General features: G+C 36.8%; 1 protein-coding gene across 31 annotated transcripts in view; it reads left to right on the forward strand.

Annotated features, from left to right (window-relative positions):
• ROBO2 (roundabout guidance receptor 2) overlaps positions 1-27,779 on the forward strand; it is a 931,286-nt gene that overhangs the window by 553,283 nt on the left and 350,224 nt on the right. The window contains exon 1 of one of the 31 annotated variants that reach the window (XM_080591510.1): positions 1-27,779. This exon is cut by the window's left edge and continues 24,018 nt beyond it; it is cut by the window's right edge and continues 8,100 nt beyond it. The exons of the other annotated variants lie outside the window; for them this stretch is intronic. The gene's annotated coding sequence lies outside the window, so the exon portion shown is untranslated. 31 annotated transcript variants of the gene reach the window in all.

Here is a 27,779-nt window from a genome sequence, read left to right on the forward strand (position 1 = left end):
TTTAGTGGCAAATGCATGCATATTAGTCAAGTGATGTGACATAACTGTCCTGGGTGAGAGAAGATGAACCAATGACCATTTGCATTGAGAACAAAAGAAAATTTTGAAGACTAGAATATGGAAAAGAAGAAGAAAAAAGGTTAACATCCTCCTTCTGTACGTATACATATACACACACATATATATATATATGCACATGCGTAAGAGTGAGTGAGCCTGTAAGATCTTGTGGGTGACGGGAAGTTATTTATGATGAAAATTTTTTTAAGTTTTGTTCTAATAGAAGAATTCAAAACCAAATACAGACTTGTTTGAATGAGATCCACAAAAAATAGTTTTTTCCTTTTTTTTTCTGTGCATAATTGAAAAAAAAATGTTGAGATGTATGTTGCTAATGTATACACTTTGCATTTTAGAAGTCTTTCTCTTATGAAAGATGTTTTGGGCTCCTGCACTGAGTTCTCAGGCTGAGCTGAGGTACAGATCTAATGCAAGCGATCTTCCGAGGATGCAGTACATTGTGAAACACTCCAACAGAAATAGATGACAATAGGAATGGACTTTTAAGAAAAGAAATTATCTGTGAGTAAAATACTTTAAGAAATCTTGGTTAGTTTAACAATGTGGTTTTTATTTTTTTTATTTTGAATATGATTTAGGAGCATATGCCTCCAAGTCACAATAGCTCCCAGTTAAAGCTGCCCAGGTAATTGAGTTTCAGTATTCTTTTTCTTATTTCTCCCCACTATAATCAAATTGTATTATCATAATTTTGTTATTAGGATGCACCTCTTACTGTGTATCTCAATAACATTCAAGGCCACATTTGGAAGTTACTGTTAGAATTCTGTGGGAGGGTGGAGAGCAGGGGCACTGGAATATCTTGTTTATATCAGTGGGTTGCAGAATAAGACCTCCTCCTAAACACTGTCGTAGAGGGAATTCTACCAAAGGATTAATGGTTGGAACCTCAAAACTGATCAGGCATTTGGGATGGCTATTTTTGGTATCTCTCTACGTGAGAACATCCATAATTATTCCTCCCAAAAATGTAATTTTAATACCCTATCTAAAAATGTATATTTTCTTTCCAGTTCTGATATTTATAAATGTCTTTTTGCAGCTTGCTAGATTATTGTATTTCACTTAAAAGAAGTAGTATTCATTAAAAGAGTTTCAACTATTGAACAAAGTACACTAAGACAGGGTCAGAGGGGTAGGAACCATAAAATGCTGACCTGTTCAGAAATAAACTGCAATTCAGCAAGCCTATGGCAAGCTACTCATTAACATTTTAACAAGGGTAGCTAATAGCACAACAATCTTATTACAATGCGTCTGTATACATTTGCTCTGCAGATTTTTTTATACCTCCTCTTTGTGGTTTCTTTTAAGATAATACTTTAAAAGTTGATCTGAGCTGGTAAGAGCTATTTTCTAGAGCCTCTTAGTCAAAAGGAGAACATTTGATTCATTTATTTTAATTAAAGACAGACAAACATATTTGGGGTTATTGATGTTTATTCTGATATTCAGTGTGGGCATGCACCTTGGGAAGATCAGGGTGTAAATCGACTGCTTTTCAAAGCTACCAATTTCCAGGTTTTCTGTGTCTTCATGAAGGTCTTTCTTGTCACTGTTGGACTAGGTGCTAGTTTGCAAATGGATGTAATTTCAGTTTCCTGCTCTGTCAGCTATCCCTCTGACCTTGAACAGGCTCCCTTAGCTTTTTTGTGCTTCAATAACCAGTCTCTAAGATGAAGATGTTAACTTTTCCCAGCATCACATGGACACTAAATATTAACTGCTTTTTTGAGTCAGAATGTGAGAACAGTTAATGTACACCCTTTCGGACAGTGTACAGCCTTTCTGGGGAAAAAAAGACCAAGGTAATATCTATAGGCTTGTGCCTGACAGCTCAGAGTTTTCTGTTGCGTACCTGGAGATGGCAGAGGCCTGGAGCACGAAAAAGATGTGTGCTAAAATCTCACAGCTTTAGGTTCCTACGTCATTCAGTAAACTGAATAATGAAAGACTAAAATAGAAAATGCATGGGCTAAATTACACCAGAATAAACTCCCTATGTCTAAAGTGTTTCTATTTAAAAATTTGGTTGCTTTGTTAAGTAAGCTTAAGCTATTAGGAAGCACTCTAACTTATTGTGCCTATCATGGTACCTACCATGATATTGCCTGTCTCCCTTGCTAAGGAATAGATTGATATTTCAGGAGAAGAGATGTTGCCAACAGAGGAGATATCTTTGTTTGACTGGCTTTCCAAATTACATGTAGTTAAGGAATACTTTGTTTCTTTCTCTGTCACACTAGCATGACATTATTTCAAACATTAAAAATTATCTTATATAATTGTTTGGTATATATAAAATCCATATGACACTTTTAAGTGAGTTGATCTTAATCAAGATTAAAATTACATTTTTTAAGACCTTTAAGGCATACCTGTTCATTGAGGACAGAAATGCCGCTTTAACTGTCATTTGCACTTGTATTTGGTGGATTCTGCCTTCAAAAATGAAACAGTTGCTGCCAGGTATCTTCTATATATAAATAAATAAATTTTAAAAAGACAAAAAGGAGACAGCAAAATTATTCTAAGAAGGAACACAAGATGTTTGTCATGACTGTCGATGGCTTCAGGCAGTCTGGGAAATTTAATAACGAACTTCCTACAGGTGACTTTTTTGGGGATGTCATTCAGATTTATTTCATATAGACAGATCCCACTTTATATGTTAGTAGTCAGTCACAAAGCAAAATTCATGTAAAAGGTTTCATTTGGTCTAAGTGAAAACTTCACCTTCCTATAGCCTCAGTTTAGGATTTTGTAGCAATGCCCACCTTACCGTATAACTTCTGTTACTTCTTTATATATAGGTCTGGCAAATTTGTACTGTTAAAACATTTAAGAGCACCAGTGACTTTCATTCTTTTCATATCTCCGTAGCATGTTTGAACCCATGAACATGCTTGCCTGAAGGTGACTATTTGCAGAGAGTGCTGTTTAACTGAAGATGAGAACTTGTGAGAAAATACATGAAGATGAGCTTTGTAAGAAATGGATGTGAAAGCAATGTCAGTGGTTGGGTTGAGTTAAGAGTTTTTCAACATCATATTGTGAGGTAGTTAGTGATTGGTTGGAGTCCAAACCAGATTAAAACAAGATTTAATCAATTTTTCACTCTAGTCATAGCTTGATTACAAAAGGGACCTACAATTAGGATGTCTTTTGGGGTAGAGCAGCAACCCATTGACTTTCACACATAGCTTCCAATGTATTTGTTAAGTATATATCAAAATAATGTAGGAAAACTAGTATAATTAAACTCAGTGCAAGATCTTATGGAAGGGGGAAGGTGATACTTATTTACCAAACGTTTAAGCAAGTTGTTTTTATGCATTCACACTTCAAAGCTATGTACTCAAAAGAGCAAAGGTGTTTGTGTCTAAGTAGGTTGATTATGATCACTTATGTGTGACACAAGACATGGGATGCCAGTGCCTCTTGACTGACAACAACAATCTGGTCTTTGGACAGATCTTTGGTCTTAACATAAACATCACATTCCTCAATTTTATTTGTGGGAGCAGTGTCCTGGGAATAACATCCTTCATTATCAATATAGGTCATTCTTTTTAAACCCTTGTTCTGCTTGTATTCTGGTGCTTACACACACAGATTTCCATTTCTATTTAGTTTATACCAGTCTCTATCTGGTACAAATCTGTACAGTAATCTGCTAGGGAAAGGTATGTACTATTCATTCCACTGTAACTCTGATTTTTAACATATTGGAGATGAGAAATGTTACTTATCTTCTGTGATGTTGGGTTACTTACATATCTCAGGTGGAACCTGTGTTGAGGTTATCGGGATAAATAGAATACATTCAAGTGAAACAACAAAGTAGTTGTTATTCACTGTTCTTTTATCAGAATCATTTCAGGTATGGAGAATTTCTTAGACATATTTTTGACAGACTTCAAACAAAATTCTCTGTATTATTGAACATTAATCAAGTGAGTAATCTTGTGAAAGGAATACTTGCAAAGTTTATTCAATCTTCTGTTTTTGTTTAGGCAATACAATATTTCAGTTCTACAACAGAGGCACCAATGCATTATAGTCATTGAATGAGTTGTCAGGTATTCATTTTTTACAGAATGTTTACAATTTTGCTTGCATTTTCCCATATTTCATTCTTTCACTAATCCCACTTAGTGAAAAGACATTTGACAAAGTAAACCTTGTTTTTGTGTTACTTGTGTTTGAGGGAGATCAAAATGAAATTACTGATCCAAAGCCTAGTGGGCCTTCAACTGCTATCCTTATACCTATTTAATAAAAATGGAAAAAAAATTACAAGGACAGAAAGAAAGTTCTGAAGTTGCATATGATTTAACATAAATCATCGGGTGGTACCTTGCAGTTGAGTTTTCTAGTCATGCTCAACTTTGTTATTAGGGAGCTGAAGTACAAGGGACTTCATCATCCAGCTGCTTACAGGGAAAGAACAGAGACAATCTGTGTGTCACGCAGCATGAAAGGTAGAGCAGGTGGTTTTGAAAATCATCTGTTATGCCTTTTGGATTCAACATTCAGCCTTTTTGCAGTTCAGAGCACTTGCTGGTTGGTTCATCCCCTAAACATGCACATCCTGTATCCCTCATAGACCATCTTGAATTGAATCTTAACTTCACAGTTTGGTAGATAGCCAGGTTCTTCAGGCTATGGTGTTAGTTCATCTTTATCTCCTTCCTGGGGTGCAACCCGTCATTAAACCACTTGGGCAGACTTCATTGATCATTAGATGGTTAAAGATACAAATAAGAACTTCTGAGTATTAGAATGTTCTGAATGTTGAAACATTGGTGATCATTGAAGAAAGTGGTGCATGTTGTTAGGTGGTGAGTTTTTGTGCAGTATGACAGATGGTTTTACTGTTGGGGTCTGTATATGCTTATTGATGCCACCTTCAGACAGCATTAAGGCACCTCCTGCTTGTTTGTCATTGTAAGGAGAATTTCATTTTAAGACAATTACTGAAACTGAGAAGTGCAGGTTTTGTTTCAAAGTCTGTTTGATATTGATGTGTATGTGTGTTTTACTGAACTCCAATCACCCATAAAAAGCACTAAACAATGGTTTTACTCTTTCCTAAAATCTTACCTGGTATCATGTGTTCGCTGGCCATTTTTGCTTTCTAAAGGAATAATCCTTGTCGAGGTGATTTTGTTTTATAGGGACTAAACTTCAATTGTTCAGGTGGTTAGTAGGTTAATGCAATAAAAACATTATTAAAGAAATATATTTGGGATAAACTGGCCTTAGTAGTAACTGTCCAATTTTGGGTAATAATGACGTATGCTGGAACAGCGTTATTGAAAGATGCATTAGATATTTGAAGCAGGAGTACCAGTGTTAAAGTATTTTACTAACCTGTCTTCAGCTGTGAGAAAAGTTATACACAGCAGTGTTCTATACTTATTAATATACTGCTAAGAGACATCAAATTAACAGAAGTTTGAAGCAACATCCATACTTTTATAGCTGTAAAACAGTTTTTTATTTATTCTGTTGTTACTGAACAGATTCCAAGCCCTTAGTATATGCAATCTAATAATCTAAATAGATTTATTCCTACTTATGTTAGTTTAAAAAATATGTATATATAATTGATAACAATGTGGTTTATGCATTTAATTTTTTTATGACTTAAGTTATTGAGTGATATGCAGAGAGAGAAATGCACAGTGGCTTTATGAAATGGAAGATTCTGTCCTGTGCTCTTCTTCATTTTCTTCTTATGATAATGGCTGATTGTCACTCTGAAAGAAAAGCAATATGCTGCCTTTTTTGAACACTTAAATTAAAGCTAAATCCTGTAGATGCTGCAGCAAGTCTCTTTTTTTTTTTCCCCCCACAAGATCACAGACATATATTTAGTAAATCTTGAAGTGAGCTGGGAAGAAAAAAATCCTCCTGTATTGCAGATTATATTACAGTGGTTTTAAAAACATTTCAAAATATGGATTATTAACTAAAAATATTACTAAGCAATTTTGAATTATGGATCATTGATTCAACAGACTGTGTTCTCTTCTGCAGTCATTCTGTGAGGTTCAGCAAATCTCTCCTACCATAAGTTGAAAATTATTGATCCAGTATCACAAGCTAGTGGCCTGTTACCATTACTCTGTTTCAGTAAGTTATTTCTCTGTAATATGTGGCTGTAGAGGTAATGACTCAATGAATCCTTGCTATGGAAGTTCATAATCTGTGTGTTATTGTCACAGAATACTTGTATGGCAATGTCGTATGTTGTCATTGGTTATTTAGAGATCCTAAAACGAAACAAAACACCACCCCCAAAAGCAAGCAAGCAAGCAAACCAACCATCACCTGTCCATTGGTGATGAAGTCAAGTCTCCTTGTTATTCACCACTCCTGTAACCAGCAGTTTGTAGATAGAATTGCTTAGATCCCAAAATATGATGTCCTGAAGTCAAGTGAAATCCTTCAAATTTATAACAGCGTTTTATTTGAGACTGCTGATGGTAGCTGTTGCAGGAACATACTCTGCAATCAAATTGCTTGTATTGATATGTAATAGGTTTATTTTTTAGTGTTGTTCTTAAGTTTCTTTGTTTGTTGTGCATACCTACAGGTCTAATTAAGAATCAAAACTTCCCGTGTACTGTTCCAACATGGAGCATTGCACAAACTGTGCTCCCTAGTCCCTGATATTACTGTGTTTCTTTTGAATCTTACAATAACTATTCCCTACCATACCTCCTTTGTCATTAGCAGTATTATTACAGATGCTATGATACATTTATGTAGCATCATAGGTATAAATAATGCTTTAACACAAAAAAGCTCATATTTTACTGAAAAATACATTGTATTATACAATATATAATGCAACATAAAAGCACAGTAAAGTAATACTATATATTTATATAATACAAAAAATATCACATTACAAAAGAGGGACTGTTTAGATATCACTGGGGAGGGCCTAATGGGGAGCTAATGAAAGTGCTTGATTTTAAGTGGGGACTTGTATAAGGGAAAGCAGCAGTTGTCAGAAATGAAGTGGGGGATTTATCAAGCTCTAACTTTTTTTTTTTTAAATAAAAAAATCTCAGGAGCAGCTTTCTAAAGGATATATTGCAGGTAGTCAGCTTGGGAAATGGAAGTTCCATTTCCGTGAAAAATCATTTAGAACCCATCTGTTTATATTTCACAGAAGTGGTGAGTGTAAGACATATAAATGATTGAAGACTGTGTGACTTGCAAAGGGCAAAAGTGTGAATAAGACTGTCTGTTTTACTTCTCTTGGAAAGAGAGTTGCATTTTATAATCCCGTGCCTAAAATTGCTTCATCTGCTGCCAAAAAATTAATTAGAACTAATGCACGTGTACTTATGAGGTGGGATTTTTAGACCAGTTTTTGGGGAAATACGGAGAATATCCATTTCAAAATGGAAGTTGAGTGCTAAGGCTCTCAAGCTCTTAAACAATACCTAGTTATAAATGTGGATAGCTGAGGAATGTTGTTGCCCTAGTGTGCCTCATGGAAAGAAGGGGAATGTGAAAAGAAAAGGTGCTCCATAATCTACCATACAGGAAGTGCGTGAGGCCTACCAAAGGAGATAGAGAAGGAACAAGACTTATATCCATAGACTACAATTCCTTAAAATTGCTCATTCAGCAGAGGAGGAGCACGTATGGTCCATTTCTTGGCTGCCCTAGGTTGCCTTCAAACACCCCCATAGGCACCAAGTGAGGTAGGTGCTTGCTGTGCCATCACAGCAAGTGGCTGTAGAAACTGATCTAGCTTAAAGGAGCAAGTAAATGGCAGGGTCAGACCCACAGCTGCTGTGAATCTGGGCAGGCACATTGACCCTCTTCTGACTGATGCCTGGTCTGCAGTGGTCTGTGAGGCTGCCTACCTGCTAGTTCTGTACAGCACTGTGGGGTACTGTGTCAAAAAGGCAAAAAGGATTCACTCTAAGTAAATCATGTGATTTGCCCAGCAGCTCTCAGGGGGTATCACTGCACAAACAAGCATCCTGGTACCTATGGGAGGTTTTGCTTGTACTGAGTAGTACCCTTAAAATGTTTAAAATAGATTCCTCCTGTATCAAAATTCTACCTGAAGACAAAGTCAGAAAGAGCATGAAGCATTTCCCTCCTTCCAAGCCTTTACATTTCAATGTCGTTTTTAAAAGGTCTTGCATTTACCCATTTTTTACTTTGTGCCATCCAGAAAGGAATGAATACTAACTCATCTCTCATGCTGCACAGGAGCCACTGTGTGAGTAGCACTAGGGGAGAGTCTGGGGTATGGAAACCTCGTAGGATTTGCCACCTGGGAAGTCTCTGTTTATATTCTGATTCTGTTGAGTTACAAGCATCAAGCCCTCGAGGGAGAAAGCCCTACTTGACCTATTTTTTCTTTTTTTTCTTTTGAGTCATATTGCTTCTTTATATGTGTATGTTACTGACAAAACCAAATGAAATGACTTTTTATGTGTCTGGAGAATCCTCTTACAAAAAAAATCACCCATTCTGAATCAGGTAATACTAAGGTTTATTTGATACTACTGCATCAGCTTATATTCTGGCCGTTTTATAGACTATTTTTATTAATTTTAGTGGGGAGAATCAGTTTTTAACTGTTTTTAGACAAAAATCATTTAGACAGTTTCAGTGAATTCCCACAAAACTGCTGTACTAATTTTTAAATGCCCTAGCAGAAGCATGCCATGAAAATGACTGTTGTCGTACAGACTAATAAAGTAGGTGACGCTGCTATAAAGTATCTTCATTTATAATGTTCAAATTCATTGCCTGCAATGAAAGGGAAATTCTGGCCCTACAGGGTCTACAGTCAGTATTGTTTATCTTGTCTGAGGACTAATTAAAAAACAGGAATGTTTCCCTGTGTGAAAATTTGAAATTTAACTTTTTTCAAAAGTTGTTCATAGTTTAAAGGTCATGTAAGCCTTGTGGACAAGGCTTTAGAAGAGTTCATTGACAAGCCAATAGTATTTTTTGAGAGAGCAGATGTTGGAAACAGATGCCATATATTTTTTGTTTAGCAACACCTTTTCCTGAACTGTCATTCTCTATTTACAGTACTATGCCATAAATAATGTGTTGACTCAAACTACTTGCTGTTCCACTGTATTCCAGTGAAATGCGTCATCATATACCTGGGCTGAACTGGCTAAAGTGGAGACGCATATTTAACGAGAATGCCTAAAATGTAATCATTTCAAGGCATGGTGGTGTGTTTACTTTTGAGTGAGGGGAGTTTAAGGAAGAAGGAGGCAGAGTTTTGATTCACCCTTTTCTTCCTCCCTGCTTCTTCTCCCCAGTCCCAGGAGACTTAGTTTGCCATTGCAAGCTATCAGCTACATTGCTGTCAGCAAACTGTTGCCATTTTAAGTATAAATTGATCTTGATAATAAAATATTTCAATTATATATAAGTTAGGATATTACTGCTGATAAGTTGCTGATAAGTTAGGATATTGCTGATGGTTGCAGTCAGTGAATTTCACAGGGAGTTATCTGTTTTTAATCTGGAGAGAAGCAACTTATAGTGTCTGCAGTGCAGTCAGGTTGTGGGGCACTGTTTGTTTCTGGGCTCGGTCTTACCTCAGTCTGTCTGTAGGGAGCATCACAGTGGCTTTCTTGACAGTTTTAGTATAACTGTCTAGGTAAACTCCAAAGAAACCTGCAGGTGTTCTCATGGGGATGAGGATTTTCAGCTTTTAATGTCAGTTTAATAAAAATAGTAATAATAATAATAAAGTCTTTTTTTTGGTAAACAATCTCGGTTAATTTGGCTAGAAAGTCAGAATAAACCTTATTAAGTATTAACTGACACTTGGAAAATATTAAACTCAAAGTGCCAAAGAATTTGATGTTCTTAATGTTGATTCTTTAATATCTATTATATATTTTTCCCTGTCTCCTTTTGCTATCGTAGATGTTTGTTTTTATGGACATATACAGGCCCTACATATATAGGAAAGTTTTAGTGATTTAACTTTGAACGGTTTTAAAAGCATCTACGTAGACACCTCTATTTAGATTTTAGCATTTTATTCAGCTTCTCTTAATGCCTTATAGACTGAAAGCAACAACAATAAGCCCCTTTAACTGAAATGACAACTGTATTCTTTCAAATATTCAGGATAATACAAAAGGAGATCATATTATTTCAGGAAAGTTAGGAGTGTCCCTTCAAATACATAAGTCTTATCAGTTATGCTTTTGCATATTCTTTGCAAATTCATACTTTTGCCAAAGAGTATAAAGTATAATACAGGAAAAACAACGTTAAACTCTGTATGTACATATACAGGCAAACTTATAAACTCATATACTGAAATATAAATCCAGTTTGCAAGTGATGATATGCAGGTTGACTTTATAAGTTCACTATTTACTTTTGAGACTTTATGTACATGGAAACATACACAAATTAAAAGTAGAAAGCTGCATGTGTAATTAGAACAGCATGCCGTGGACTTGCAGCTGGGAAGACTTTAGTTACGGAGTCACTAGGCTGTAAGCATCAGTATTTCTAGATGTTTGTATCTACACTCCAGGTATATCTTACTGATGAAAAAGTTCTTCACATGGCATGTCATACTTCTGAGATCCCTTTATGTGGCATGTGATACATGTATGATTATGAGAGTATGATTAGTAAACTAAATCTGAGTTGCTTTGAGATGAAAGGATACTCAACTTCTTAGTTTAATGTTACTTTTTATATGAAAATGTAATGTTTTTCCTCAAATCGTGAGCAAGCATACTGCTTTGTACGTACTGTGTAACAGTGCAAAATAACTTCATAATTTTCTATAATATTTTTGTTCCCATTGCTAAGTGTTACATCCTGCCAGGCTGGAATCAAGTGAAGTTCTCTCTAACCAATGCTTGAATAAACACTTCAGACCTAGGGATTTGTTATGATGAAATATTTATTTTAATTCTACTGGAACAGGAAATTCAGGATGTTTTAAACTCTATCCATATACTACCCATGTAGTAGGTATGGGAGCTATCCTGCAAGGCTAGTCATGGTTTGACCATGGTATTTGGATGCACATAATCTTGGTAAACTTGCTAACATTGTTCTGAATTTGTTTACTGCTGTTAAGGGGCCTTCAACACATATTCTATATGCTATAGATGTATAGTAACAACATTACCTGTTTTGATATTATGGATCCATAATGCTAAATATGCAAAAATTCGGTAGGAAAAAAAAATTCTATGTGAATACCCTTAGTTTGGAATCCAATTTTTCAGCCAGTACGTTCTGAAAACTGCCTAGCATAAGGGATTCATCTGCAGTAGAAAATAATAAACATTTCTTTAGAAAATAATAAACATTTGTCCATTAGAGGAAGATTGGAAAGGCTACATAATGAAAGAGAGAAGCCAAAGAATACAATGAACGTCCATAGTTGTGAAACAGTCATTAAAACCTATCAGTAAACTCTAGAAGTAATCAACAGATTGCCTATGTGTTACCTCCCCAAATGAAGGCAGAAAAGCTCATCAGCTTTATCAGAAAGATAGTTTCCAGAGCGTTCATCTTCATGCTGCCCTATTTGCATGGAAATACTGTTATCGGCAGACATCACGTGGCCCTAATGAGAGCAGGTGTGTTCCTTCATGGATCCCAGCCAGTTGTGGGTGGTAATGAAACCAATCTGTAAATGAGATTTTAAAGGGTGCAATACTTCATCACCGGCACTGTTGTCAACATGCAGACGGCCCTTCCCTCTATTTAGAGTGGAATGCGATTAGGTGCAGATTAAGAGTGATGACAGAACAGAGTTCAAAGCACACCCTCCATACTGTCAACAGGCCCTAATGATAACATACTACCGCTTCCCTTAAAGAGTTTCATGTCTTATTCAGTGTAAATGGTAAAAATGTGGTATTTTAGAACCAATGATGTGTTTTTCTGTCGATGCTGTCATAGTAGGCAGCTGCTGAAAGAAGAGCCGTTTGTCAGGTCCCATTTTCCTCAGTGATTCATCAAACAGTGGCAGTTCATGCATGCAGTATCAAAATGGGAATAAATAACTTACAGCAGTGCATTGTAAGTGTACTGTTTTATTAATCTGCCACATACTCTGATGCAACTCAAGGTGTCAAAGACTTTGGGTAGGTTCACACGAGTATGTGTTCAGTATTTTGCAAATCACATGGCTGTTTTGCAGGAGCAGGACTCAGGAATATTAATGAGTTAATGGATGAGAAAAGCAAAACCTCACAGTCTCATTCTCCCCGTTAGGAATTTTACAATCCCCAGAAGTGCAATCAGTTTGGTCTTTTCTCTTACTCTTAAATTCTGTATTAACAAACTACAGTCATTCTAAGAACAGAGAAATCAGTGTAATAACTGTTCAATAACTCAACATGCAAAAGTAATTCAAATCTAATTTACTCAAATAGTACCTACAATCACGTATAGCACTAAAATGTATGGTTTGACTTAGTAGTAATAAAATAAGGGTTTCTAGTCCAGGAGAGTATTGGCATTCACAAAACATTAGTGCTCAAATAGTTCTGTGCGTTTCCAGGTGTGGCGTAAGTCAGTAGATCCATGACCTCAGTAGAAATCCAGATCCTGGCTATGTTTAGCTGCCACCTTGGGAGGGTAGCATGTAGCTTGAAGTTTTAAAATGCCTGAGATGGATTAGTTTCAAGTACTGTGTGTCTTTGACAGTTTAGGCTTTGATGTGAAATGATTAGAGAAGATGGGAGTATAGAAAGCCAAGTAAAAAGCTTAGCACATCATAGACTTCTCTTTTGAAAAGTAGATATTAACTAGTGCTATAAGAGTTTGACAGATTTTCTAGTGGGAAATACTGTGGAGGGTTTGTATAATCTCATGCAGGGTGCCTGAGTCAGTGGGCTACCACCCAGAGACCGTGGGTCTTAGGCTCCACTGGAATCCTTCTGCCTAAAGAGCGGAGGGTAATATTGCATTGTATATGCAATAGGTACACCCCAACTTTGTGTGTGATTTTTTTGAATAAGAGCAAATATGTCTTTTTTTTTTTTTCCCCAGGTGAAGGGGAGGATTTAGTTTCCCATTGAATTTGTTTTATGCTCTGAGTTCAAGACATTCTGGCAAGTCCTTCAGTGTGAATTATATTCTCCAGGGTTTGCTGGAAGAATAGGCATTAAAAAAGTCTTTTCTTTTTAATCCCTCTTTGTCCACAGTAGCTAGTACTCGCAGAATTTGTACTAGGGAGCAGACTTCACATAGTCTTAGAGGATAAAAAGCTTCTAAAGTACAATTTAATAGGAATTTAATTGGCATAATGATTATAGTTTTCAGTAGATATTTTTGTGGTTATTTGTTTGTTGGTTCATATTCCAGTCTTTCAACTCACCTGCCACAGTTTTCCATGCTACTTTCTTCAACCAAAATGTAGGAGAAGCACACAAAAAAAATATGTTCAGGATAGTCTGAAGGGCACAGCAGTTGATCTCTCCTGTGACAAAGATGGTACTGTCCAGCAGGACCCTTTGTCTAGAGCTGTATAAATTAGCATCATAACAGGACTATAACAAACACAAGACCATTACTAATTACTACCAAAGCAAATGTATATGCATACATGTAATCATAATTTTCATGTGTATCATACATGTGCCAATATGTGTATGTGCCAATACATAGACTAGCACATACAGTGTACATTAGTCACATGTTGTCACAGCAGGGCAAGTCGATTTTTCACATGTGCGATTAATTGTGGCCAGTGATTTTTCATTCTTTTTCACAGAAGAGCTCATTTACACATCTGTTGCTGGAGAAGTACAGGCAACTGAGATACTCTTTTCAGTGTGGCATTAGTAACTGTTTTTTATGAAGAACTTGCTGGTGTTTTTCTGTTTTATTTGGTCAAGGTCTGACCATAACCCCCAAAAATGTCCTGCGCTGGAGCATCCTTCTAATATAAGTAGTGGGCCAGGAAATGTCACTACAATTAAGGTAATGATTTATCAGTTCATGAACAGCATTTATGGATATCTATAAGAAACCAAACTCCAGTATAACTGAAAAGGTTTGCTTTTACATTACTGATTTCATTAGGCAACTTAACATTGCCCTTATTGGAAAAAGAGTGAAGGTAAAAGTGTCAGAATCTCTTTTCAATACCAAGTAATACAGAGGCAATTTGAGGCTGCTGGGTGGGTGATCACAGGATGCAAAGAAGCTAAGGTCCTAGTTAGAGAGCAGCACATGTTTACTGACAATGAAACAAAGGATCCTTTCTCTTCCTAGCTACAACTCTGGGCAGCAGATAGTTGTGTGAGCTCTATCAGCATCAATTCACAAGAATTTCCAGGTGACACTCCTCCTCCCAGAGTACATCTTCTTCTATTCCCATTCAGGAAGCATCAAGGGCAGAAGTTCTAAGAAATTAATGTATAGAGGAGAATATGTTTTTGAAAATATTAAGTGCCTACACTTTTCAGGTATTTATTATGTAATTGCATGGTGGTTATTAGTTAGCAAAGGTTTGTCAAACAAAGTAAAAGTTGCAAGTTAGATATAACTGTTCTGGGCATAAATTACTACAATATATACTTTTCTCAGCAGGTGATGAAATATATGAGATTCTGATTTTCTTTAAAAAAAAAAAGGGTAAAATGCTATTAAGGCATCTTATGCAATCAAATAGTTAACTGATTACATGAGTAATAGAGTGAGTACTCTGGTGGACTGTTAATTACAAGCTTACTTCACATAGCTTTGGTCCTTGAAAGAGCTTGGCTTCAGAAAGACAGTGAAGCATGACTGTCTAGGGCATGTGGGTCCCACAGGCATTGAGCTGTTTATTTAGGATTTGAAAAAAAAAAAACGCATTATGGTCATAATAATAATTATGCATTTTGAATTGGATTTTTGTATCTACACCAAAGAATTGATCCTTGCATGAAAGTGCAAACCTAGCATAATTTTCTAGTGCCTCGCTTACTAATGGAACAATGTAAAACAACGTTAAATGTAGACAGACAATTGGCAGGGAATGTTATCACCATTAATTTACCAAATTTATTAAGCTTCTGAATGCAGTCTTATAAGCAAAACTGATGTTTTGCTCCCCACCCCCCATCTCAATTTACACAACACAAGTATCAGATGATTTGGGAATGCTTTAGGAGTCAATATTTTCCTTTCCGCGCTCCAGAGGAAGCTCAGTGCAAGAAGATATCTAGGTGCAGTTCTGACCCTGAATCCTCTTTTGAAGGCCCAGGTGGGCCAGAAAAAAAAGCTACCTGTTGTGCTGTGTAACTACCTCCCACCTTGAAACACTGGGCAATAAACAGGGATCATATACTTTCTTTGGTTGGGATCACTTCTTGTGAAGGTTACGTGCTACCATGAATGTTTCCTTCATAATTTTTTCTAACTTAACCAATGATTACTAGAGAGTTTTATTACTGAATTCTTCAGCCTTTTTATGAGGAACTGGAAGCAACAGTGTAAAAATCTGTGTATTGAAAAACAACAACAAACACAAGCAATTAGAAAGGAGTAGTGTTTAGTCTTTCTTTTTAATTAAATTAAAAAAAGAATAAAGAAATATAGTATCTTGAGAATAAAGAAATACTCTCTTATTTCTGAAAATAATCTTGTATCCATTCTCTGACATCACTTCATTTATTACTTTTGTTATAAATTTTCTTGAAATGGATTTTAGATAGAAAATGTAAGTATGATGCTGGCCAATGCATATAGTTTTTCTCTTGACCCTTGATTTTTTCTAACTCTTGTTCAAAAATGCTTGACATAAGATCTGTGTCATAAAGGATTATAAATGATTTCTTTGGGCTAGAAAAATAAAAAATAAATCTGCATATGGTGGTATACCTAGAAGTATTTGCAATAGTAGTTGTATTAATTTAGGCTTTGTTTTGTGAAAGTGATTTTTACTGTATTCTTAATGGAAAGAAAGAGGAAAATTTACCGAGGCAGAGTGGGAATACTGTTTCTTAATCTGGCTAGTTATAACTTTAATGAAAGTGTTTGTCCTTTGTTTTGTGTTCTTCCATTTGAAAGGAAAGCAGTTCACCTAAGCAGTCCTCCTGCAGTGTGAATGCATAGCTACGTACAGGTAGGAGAATATTAGGGAATTATATTGATAGGTAGCTATTCAAATGTCCAGTGAATATCCTTTTAATCCTCAACTTCCTCATTCTCTTTTTTCATGTTCGCTACATTTCCTTCATCTTAATTGTTTTCAAGGCTTTTATACATTTTTCTCTGTGGTCAAACCTACTCTCTGGGAATGAAGAACCTGCACAAAGAGCCTGCAATTGTAACACCCCATTAAAAGTCAAACACCCATGAATATTATATGAGTGAGAATTGAGCATTCCCACTAGTCAGAAAATGTAATAAAACCAGCTGTGGTCTTGGGCAGAGGGTTTTCATCACTTATTAATCCACCAATGTTTTAAAAATAAAAAAAATAACACCCCCCCCAAACCAGAAAGTGTAACAGTAGAGTGCAATATAATGCTCTAAGTAAGTTGCACATTTTATAATGCCATCTCTTAAACTAAACTAAAATAAATCTAAAACCAGCTGTGGTCTTGGGCAGAGGATTTTCATCACTTATAAAACCATAAATGTTGGAGGAAAAAAAAAATCCAAACCAGAAAGTAACAGTGTAACAGTTAGTAGTGTAATATAGTGTTGTATAATGCCCTATGATGTACACTTTATAATGCCACCTCTTTAAAAATATATAAATCTATAATCAATCTATAACAATGATCATTTATTCCTACTGAAATTCTTATTTTGAATCGTATGCAGTCCCATGCATGTTAATTTCCATTGACATTTGCCTCTGTCTCTCCCCCTAGCCCTCCATGTATCTGTTCTAAGTGAGCCAAAGTTTATTAGTCACAACAGGAGATGATCTTAACTACCTCTTGCTTGGAATTTAAATGGGGCCAGTCTAGCTACTTTGAAATTAAAATAAAATTTAAAATTAGTACCCATGATTATGAAACAGGGTGTGAGAGAACAGTCAAATGGGATTTTTTTTCAGAACAAATTAGCCATCTTTGATACTGCTATATACAGTATTTGGTAGTTACTGACATTGGACTGGGTTATGACAAGTGTTTTAGGCATGCGAACATATGTGGAAAGGACTCACTTCCTACCTGCTCTCAACATAGACTGACTGAAAGCTACAGTACTGAACCTCAGGCGAAGACAGTGGCAGCTTCTCTGTCAGCATTTGGGGAAAGACGTTTGCATGTGCTCTGTGGATGTGTGAGGCACCAAAGAGGAGTGAGCTACAAATGTGACTCTAATTTTAGCGTCTCTCTTATTGGATACATGACAGAAAAGCGCAGATTAGGTAAAAATTTATGCTGCTAATTCAGATTTATCCAAACATTTTTGATAGGTGAACATGACAGCAGCCAGGCATTATGCCATGTTGTCAATCTTCCCACAGTTGCCGTGAAAGCATATGGGCAGCACAGAGTTCATATTGTGTGCTGCGGTGCAGTTAGCAGTGATCAGATTTTGTGTCCTTGCTGATACAGAGCAAATGCATACTGCGATCAGGAACAGAGATCTGCTGTAAGTAATTATAGAATTGGAGCCTCAGTGGCCGTACTAAATGTGGAGTATTGTATAAACTGTATACTAGCTAAGGAATCAGCAAGAGATATTGTTTCTGCTGCCATTAGTTTGGCATAATTGAACATCATCTTGTTATGGCATGGACTTGAACAAGAATGCTTGTACTTACTGTAATGAAAAATGAATGCTGGAATTTAGCAGGTTTATTTATTTGATACTTCTGAAGGCAAAATGAAAATGTAGGAGTAGTTCCAATTTACGTGCCTGCATATTGTTAGTTACTATTTCCATTTCACTAAGAAACCCAGATCCTGAGTTTGTCAGAGTCAGACTTTGATATCTGTTCTTTTAAGAACTCCTGAAATCACAAATGATTCCATACATGGAGTTTGCTGAGGCTTATTTATTGGATAAGTGAATTCAAGGTGAAAAACGCTCAGGTTTGTATATATTGGTTCTTATCTGCAATATATTAGCATATTCACGACAGACTGTTTAAAACTTTCATGGAAGAAGTGGGTTGCGCCTTAGTGCAGAACCCTGCATTTTATCTGAACTCATGAATTTAGAAGGAAGTTTTGGAAAGATGCAATTCTCTTCCAAAGCTTTATCAGCTCTCCTAAGTACAACATCATAAAATTAAAGAGTGTTTCGTTTAAACCTTAAACCTTTCTAAAAAGGTTTTAATTAGCAATTTAATGATCAATGTGAAGGAGAATGGAGCTGTGTTTGCTCATTAAATGAAATTAAATAACACATTTTGATTTTGTAAGGCAAGCTCTTGTGACAAGCGTGAATGTTTCTATGAGGATTGATTAGCCTTTTGGCCTCTTTGCTTAATATTTTTACCATCCTTTTATGGAAGTTCCTGTGTGTCTTCCATCAGGAATATTGGAATTTGGAACCTTATCTATAATTGTCTACCAATAGGGGTGACACGATGTCTCTCCGCTGCATTAACTTTATCGTTCCCTGTAAAACATTAACACAGCAAAAATCTGAGCTTGTAAATGAGAGCCCTGTCTTCATCTTGATCAGAGAAATGAGATTTGTAATTCAAATGAGAAAAGTTAATGAACTTAATGCACAGGCTGGAAAAAAGTGTTGTAATGTGCCAATTTGGTCTGCCTGTGGATGCTTCCAAACATTCCCATTAAGGTATTGATTGTGTCCATTTAGCAAAATGAAGGGGACAGTGAACTCCCTAAAGGTTTACACATTACACCAGTAGTGGCCAGATCCCCAAACAAATGAAACCTATCATGATAAGCCTTAAATTTCTTTTAAAATCGGATTTTAAGTATGTGTCTATTAATGTTATTATGCTGCTTTAGAAGGCCAAAACATGTTTCAGACAATAGGTGGCCTTTTGTGTTCACATGTATGCAGAATTTAATGTTCCCAAGTTCAAATAATGGTGGAGGGTCTTAGCACTACAAATAACCATGGTCTCCCATCACATAAATGGTTGCTGTATTTTTATAGTAACATTTATCATTTATTATGATCGTGGTGACAAATTGGAAATTCAAATTTTGCTAATTAGAGAAAATACAATTTCTGTACCGGTTACCACCAGTTGTCATTTTATCTGCTGTCAGTAGTTGTTGATGCTGCACAGTGGGTGTTCAGGCATGCTTACGTGCACAGAGTGTTATTAGGGGGGGGTCCATAGCTGGTGGCATACATCAACTTCCAAGTTACCTTAGTGGGAAAAAATACAAACAAGGAGGAGAAAGAAGGACAGAGGGGGAAGGGAAGATCTCTCCGTAGTGGCTGGCTGAGAAGAGAAGCAAAGAGAAGTGAAGGGTGCCCCTGGGCAAGGGTCTTCTGCGAAGCAGCAGGTGGTTTCCCCAGACACTTTTCTCTTACTACATAATATATCAGGACCTACTCAAATTCCTATGTGTTCCTGCTCATGATGCCATAAGCATTTGTGAGAGTATGTGTTATCAGGTGCAGATCTTGCACGTTGGTTGGTAAAGCTTTGTGTGCATGAATGTTACAGGAGCCATCCCACTGGATCAGTATGCAATTAATATGTTATATTATCTGTGGGGTGCTAAAGTGTAACCTGAAGGACACAAGGGGAAAGGTGGGGAGACCTTAGCCTGGACTTAAAGGTTAACAGCCTGGACCATGAGGTTGAGGGTGATTCAGGAATCAGCGAGTCATTTTCCCCAAGAAACCAGCACAGCAGTGGTCAGTGCTGGCAGCAGTGCAAGGCTGCAAGCAGAAGAGCACTTGGGGCAGTGGGAAAGGCATTGCTACAGTATCCTCAGGGTGCATGCAGATGGCAAGTGTCAAGGTTGTAAGTTTGGGTCAGGCTACAAAATTGGAAATGGAGGGCCTCTGGTGCTACATATGTCATGGCAGTGGGCAGCATAGCCATGCCTCCTGCAATCTGTGTAGGAGATTTGGTACTGTAATAGCACCAATTGATTTCTAGATGACTTGTGTACAGAAGAAATGTTTACGAGTGATACAACAGCAGCTGCTGACTTAGCACTTCATGTCAAGTAATAGAATGAAGTACTAATATCTACAGCTGCAGTTGGAAATTTGCGTTGGTGGTTTTTTTTTTTTTTTTGAAAGTTGTGGAGTGAGCATCCTGACAGCTGTTTTGTTTTTCCTGCAATGAAGAGTGTAGTCTCCGTGAAGATTCATGTCCCATGAGTTGTGAAAAACTAGTTTTCTTAACTTGAAAGATTGTGTCTACCAGCTTGCAGTGATTTTACTGTGTTACCATGCTAATTGCCTACATTTGTAGGTTAGTGGTTGATACATAAACAGTTGGGGACTTTGTGCTTAACAAAGTGTTCTGATTGCCAGACAATATTTTCAGCATGTAACTACACTGAAGTTCATTTTAAATAAGGTCGGTTTTAATACAGTATGCGTGAATTTCTTGTAAAGCATGGCTATATATAAATACAAGTCTACAAGGGATAAGTAATAAAAATAAATAAATAAACACATAGTAATCCCACATGGATTTTAATTGCACTTGTAAAGAAAATAAAATTTAAGCAAGAAAATAAATCTGCTAAGCTTCTTGTGACTTGAAGTAAATATGCAAAAGTGATAGGAGTAAGATACTTTCCATGAAATCAGAGGACTTTACTACCCCACCCCACCCCCCCCCCAAAAAAAAAAAAAAAAAAAAGCTTCATCATACATTTAAGTTTGAAAGACCTGAAAGTGTTTGAAAGGTAGTTGAAAGGTAGCCTGTGCTAAATACAGACCTTGAGCAGTGGCACGCCTGAGTGTAGAACAAGTCAGTGTACTATTGATTGGAGTGCGGTGGGATAAATGTGTGGCTTCTGCCCTTAATGGAAGCTGATTGTTCAGGGATGTGCCGGCAAGGCTGGTCGATTCTTTAGCTGTTGTTTACTGGGGAGGACGATATCAATTTTCCAGAGGGATGATTGGTGGGATGTCAAGGCTGTCACCCTTTTCTTCTCATCTCTGACAGACAGCTGAGTGACAATTACAGTGATGGGACATTGTCTGCATTGGCATATACACCAGAGGATAACTGGCAAACAAAAAAAAGGCAGCAGCGCTTTAAAAAAGATATAATCAGCAGTTGTCAGGACTAGTTACATATATGATGTCTGAATAATAAGGCCAGAGTGTCCCGCCTCAGACACTGACATAAACTGTACTGTGTATTCCTCAAGCGGCATAGAAATTAGGCCTGGGAAAGTTATTGACTGTTGCTAGAAGTCAGTGGTAATCTAATTGGGAATTAAGTTTCAAGGGACTGTATTTTCAGGTGACTCCCTGAAAATGAAAAACAGCTTTTCTGCAGGACTTCAAAACTCTGGAGATAACCACCAAATTTATAACCTAAAAGGCCTCTTGATGTGCATGCCCAGCTCCTTCTAGGAATCCTCTGTTGGAATTTCTCCTGAATACTATCCAGACAGATAATCAGATAGAAGACTCTTAAGGTACCTTGTGTTTGCGTTAGGTATTTAACCTGCCAGCCCAGAACACACAGGCTGAACCTCAGATCTTTAAAGCCTTCTTTTATACTACATAGATAAACATACTAGATGTGCATAAGTACTTCTCATGAATTAATATCTTGTAATAGATACAGGCCATTATGTAGAAGACTTTTTCCCACTCCTATGAAATTACAGGTGAAGCTTCTTTCATTTCAGTAGTGCATGTTGAGGACCAAGGAGCCTAATTGTGCATTGTATTAACTGCTGTCACTTACTGTGGCTTCTGGAAGTTGAGATCAGAATAAGTCTTTGGGGGGGGGGGAAACAAAGAATAGAGGAATGACTCATATGTAGACTAAAATGTTAGATTTGCAGTGCAAAACACATCTGACTTATTTCCAATCAACTGTATTCTCCTCTTCACTGCTTTTCTTGCCACTCCTTCCAGAGGCTCTGGATTGAGTAGACCTTTTCAAAGGCTGTTTCAGATGTACTTTCCTGAAACCTCAATTACTATTTTGACAGTACACTTACATTTATTTCAAACTCTTACGTCAAATATTCATCATGCTGAGACCTTTCTCTGGTCTGTTTCTCAAGGTCTTCCACAGCAAGTGCAGGAGAGAGCAGAGCACTCAGCTCCCTGCATGCAACTTGCCCTGAAGCAGGGAGAGGTAATGGAGGCAGCTGCTTTAGGAGCGATCATGTTCTTTACCACAGACCTGTAGCTCTGGGCCTGGTCATAATGGATTAAGAAAAAAGTGCGGTAGTGGTCTGTAGTTCAACAAAACCATGCCTCTCCAAGACAAATGTATGAATACACTAAGGGAATGTAAATGTTTCCTCTCAGACCTACAAGTTATCAGTGGAAAAGTGGTAGAGAGAGTATGCAATTAAGAATTGATAGCGTGAATGCTTCTCAGGCTAAGTAATGCTGTTGCATGAAACCCACTGCAGTACTGTTTGGATAACTTCCCTACCTACTGAAATCCTGAGTGCTGGTTGCGGTGCGTACTTGGTGCAGTACGGATTTACACTGTCATAGATAGCATATGGTACAAAGGCCACACACATTCATTTTCATCAGTTTAGGCCTCTCATCTCCTGTTTTTCTCTTTAGAGAAAAGAGATTTCTTTTTGTGTTGTAACTAACTTGTTCCTTTCTCTTTTTTATTCTACTACTGTACTATTTTCCTTCTCTCTTCCTATATAGCTTATATGCATGCACCTTCTTTCTCTGTTTTTTACTGTATGGTATAGAGATTTTTATGGATGCTTCTGATTATTGTACACAGACCTCTCAAACCACCAAGTCCAAACTTCTAGTCCAAATTTTTTTGCTCAGGCATGCTTCACCTCTCCATTCTAGGCCACTGCTGGCCAAAGAAGAATTAGAACTCAGTACGAGGGCGAGTTGTCCTGATGTACCTTCTGGATCTCGGAGGAACAATGCCTAAAAGAGAAATCTGTTTCTCCTGCTGATATCTGAGGATGGAGATTCTTGAACCCCTGGGACTGTTAAAGCAAAACTTCAAAGCTGCTTCCTGCTGGTAGGGCACAGGTACAATGGCAGCATTGGCAAGGAATTGATCCAGAATAGCTTCTCTCATGCATATTAAAGAGATGTAGTTTGCACCACTCTGATACAATGTCTGTATTAGGCAAATATTAATTTACTTTATAGCTCATTTTTTCTTGTCTACTGTTGAAACATAAGCATTATCTAATCATGCTGCTGTGTATGGAAGTTACAGATTATTTTGATTTCCTTTTTCTTGAATTTCTGGTATTCTTTCTGCTTGCACCCAAGATGAGATTGTGTTAGTGGGATTAGAGGAATCTTCACAAGTAGGAGTTGTGATTTGAGACCTGTGGTTTTCCAGGTACCAGAAAAAAAGTCATAAGAAAACATACTTTGGGATGAGTGGCCTCTTGCATTAGATGCATAATAATATGACATACAAAGTTGGCTGTCTCCCAGCCAGAGAATTACATCAGACACTTATCTTCTCTTTTTCTGTTCTGTCGGAAATTCTATTTTCTTGAGTGCTTTTTTCTTTTTTCTTTTGTTTTCCCCCAATCTATCCTATAGTATTTTTCGTGTTGGAGACTGATGTGAAAGACAGATAAAGTGACACTGGCTTTTTTGTACTTCTATTTCAAAGCAATCATTCTCCAGCCTGTAAAAGAATAACGATGTTTATTATTAATATTGAAGTTTACTTTTGATAGGTCTCATGAAAACACCAAATAAATGTGATTATGAATTTCTTTTTCTAAGCCACCAGCTAATTGATTTTGCACTGGGCTCATTAAAAATAGATACTTAGCCTTTCAGAGGACTGTCTGGGAAACCTAAGGCAGGGCACAGCTCCTAAGGGACACCATCGACTGACCATTCCATCAGGCAGGGAGAGAGTGGTCGTGGTGCTTGTCAGAGCTGAAGTATATTTACTTCATCTCCCTGCAGATAAACATTTGCAAGGCAAATAATAAATTAGCCATTAATCAGAAGAGTGGCTGTGTTTGATGAACCCTGAATAGAGTGGAGATGTCAGGTAACGAGACAGAGTAAACTGACATTGTAGATTGAGCCATGTGGAAATGGCTGCTAGCAGTTTTGAAAGCTTTTGTACTGTGTTTTCAAGAGACTCTCAAGGTTAAAGTAAAAAAGACTAAAGATATGGGGCAACCAGAGGTTACTGGTTTTCAAAATGATAGTATTATGCAGTCTTTCTACTGAATTAAATCTGTATCGTTCTTCCAATGCACACCTCTATGTGATTCAGGAAAAACACAGTTTTACAGGAACAGTACAAACTGCCCTATTATTAGCAAATTATTCAAGGCATACATTTGTTCAGTCTTAATGATCTCAATACATCTTTGGGTGAAAGTTCACATTTCTGATTGACAGTATTTCTTAAATATTAATTTCTACTATGTTAAGTAGATGTTTTTACAGCTTTTACAGTGTAAATAAAAGATTTTTTCTCAAAACGTACTGGGAAAACAGTAAGCAAATTCTACTCTGTTATTATCAAGGCGATTTTATTAAGGATTGGGCGTGCATTAATGCCTATTCTTGTAAACAAAACTGAAAATAGTGGCTGAGTTTGGTAATTGCTGTTTTTGGGTGCTTCACTTGATCATCAGTCTAGAATTGTTAACTAGTCTAGGGAGGTTTTACATGGTCAAACTACTACTAAAAATTGGACAACTGGTGTTTCAAAGTGATTAGCCCAAATGCATTTTTCTTCATGTAATATAACTGAAGATAATAAATAATTTGGAAATAAAATATGTAGGGATGCTGTAAATTTTCCAAAATTGAAATAAGACTTGTAGTATTTAGTATTTTTCTTTTTAACTGACAGGAAAAAATGGCAATTCTTAAGTTGTACATCAGTTGTTCTAGTAATGTGGTGTGATCTCTGCACTGGACATGCTCTTGGCCTTCAAGTGTCACAGAACAATTTGTTGGAAACAAACTGACCGGCACCTTGAATACATTCTTTTAATAAATAAATAAATAAATTACAAAACCAAGTAGAGTTGCAAGTTTTTAAAGCAATCAGAATATTCAAAACCTTTAATTTCATCTCCACTTGTTCAACACAATGTAACTCCTAGAAGTAAATCTCCTGCCTCTCAAAGGAACATCTTTGTTTTGTAAGATTAGCTGTGTTGTTGTTCATTTTGAGGCTTGCCTTGGCTCTTGAAATCCTATAAATCATTAATTTTGAATTAATATTTTTTCAGTTCGTCAGCAGGACTGCAGGTAAATGCTTTAAGAGAAAAGGTAGGCCACTGTATATGTTTAGTTGCTTTCTCACTAAAGTAATGGATTAAAAAGTTAAAGATTACTGATCTTTTTTCTTATTTATTTATTGATTTATTTTGAAGTAGCTAATACTCCTCAATTGTATTAACAATACAAGATCTCTGTCTCTGGAAGGCTTATATTGTAATCTGTGCTCTGTATTAAGAAGCATCGTTTTACTACTGCTGGAAATTCTGCTGCAGGTCAGTGTCTCAACAGGAGAAAACTTTTCTCCCTACAATCACCTTTAAGATTGAAAACAAAGACTTTATGAGAAAGAAATGTTAGCAAAAAGCTTGGCCCTCTGTGTACATACTAAAAGTAAATTTGGGAGTTTTGAGAGTTTTCTGAGAGCTTTCAGAAAAACAAGGGAGCAGAAATTCAATAAGAATATTTTTATATGCACATCATCTATGATAGCCACTGAAAGGCTTTTAAAAATTTATTTTATTTTTAAAATTAACTGTTGCTTAATAATATACTTGCCATGAGTTCACTTGTCGTTTTTTACAGATCACAGATTATCTTTTTCTTCTTTTACTCTGCCTGAATACAGAAAAGAATATCCACAGAGGGAGAAAGTGTTCTCAAATATAGATGTTATCTCTGTTCTCTTGTGATCACAGCAAATCTCACCAGTCATTTATAATATAATAACATACCGTTCATTTTTCAGTCAGCATTGTGATTCGAAAACTAATGGTAACCCTTCAGATTTCAATTTTCTGTGGATTAGCTAGGTTCTTAACTGAACCTCAGAATGTGATGCTGGCCTTTAATGTGTGTTTTCAAGAAGTACAGGATGCTGGTCAGTGAAATAATTTTATACATATGGTAATGGAAGCACAGGACGAGTGGAATGGTTTCTTCAGTATTTTTCTTAACTCTGTTTTGATGTTTTCCACTGCGATTTGTATCTAATATATCTGTAATTTGGGCACAAATAGCTGATGCCCCAGAATGTGCACGAGAACCTCCTCAGTCAATAATATTCAGAAAACCGACCTTGAAAAGACAGTCCTATGGCCAAGTGGCCAGAAGTCTCATGATTGGAGTGTTTCAGGCTCTCTGGCATTTTGTCTTCGGGAAGGATTTGAGTTCTTCTGTATCTAGATAGGGAGATTGAACACTGACTATTGTAACATTGGATTCTTATATATTGATACTGAAACAAGTGTTTCTCAGGGGGATTCCCCGGACCCAATGTCCCTGAGTGGACAAAGGGTGTAGGACCTAAGGCCTAGGCTTTGCATCACCCCTTGGCTGGCTTTAGGCTTCTGCAGAATGGTTTTTCTCTTCTGCAGCTGGATGACTTGGTCCTTACCCTGTCTGTGGACTGTAGGAGGTGAACAGGAGGCTGGACTACACAGCGTGAATCATGTACCCAGAAGGCAGATTTTGAGGCATGGCCTTTTTCATGTTCCAGGTCTTCGTTGCTTCTAACTTCTGAAGAATCTGTACCTCTTTGAAAACAGTAGCTTGAGCATATACGTCACTTTAAACCTTTTAACGGTTTTGATTTGGGATTTCTACTTCATAGCAAGAGGAATGGCTTTGATGGCAATAGAAAAGCAAGATTTTAGTATTATAATAACATGATAAAAAATAGTATGTACATTATGCAGCAAAATAGGTTTAGCCCTACTTTGTGTGTCCACAGTAAAGGTCTGTTGGGGGAAGTGTTTTGCTATGCTCCTCAAGGATATCTGAGCCTTTCTTGCTCTCAAGGTGCGTTACGCTGATAGTGTCTCGGATCACTAGCTCACCTGTGTCAGGTAACCAGGTAGTCTGAACTGCAGTACCATCATTTATTTCAGGCTTTTTGGTAATTCTTAGGCTTTGACATTGTCACTCTAGTCTTCTAATTCCATAACAGTACAATGGGGATTATAATTTTTCCCTGGAAAGGGGCTTGCATGGCGCTCTGAAATAAGGTGAGAAAGAAGAAAGCATCTTTCTGTTCATCTGTCAACAATGTTGCTGGTAAATAGGAGAGAATTATGATAGCAAAGAACACCCTTTTAATAAGTCTTGGTTATCAAAGTAGCAGGGAAGCTGGGATAATGCTAGTCTCATATGATGTTTTAGCCATTAAAATGGATAACAATAGTATAAATATAGACAAGTGAATTATACAGTTACTTTGCTATCAGTATCACAAAATTTTTAATACCACCGTATAAACTGGTACCACTTTCTTTCCCATAGAGACCTCAGTGTGAGATTGACTGAGCACATCATAAAACCTGGTCAACCTAGCTATGGATGTATTACAGTTCTGTAAGGTTGGGCTCTGTACCTGCTCTTGC

This window comes from Anser brachyrhynchus (genome assembly GCF_964034855.1).
Source record: "Anser brachyrhynchus genome assembly, chromosome: 1".
Taxonomy (NCBI): domain Eukaryota; kingdom Metazoa; phylum Chordata; class Aves; order Anseriformes; family Anatidae; genus Anser; species Anser brachyrhynchus.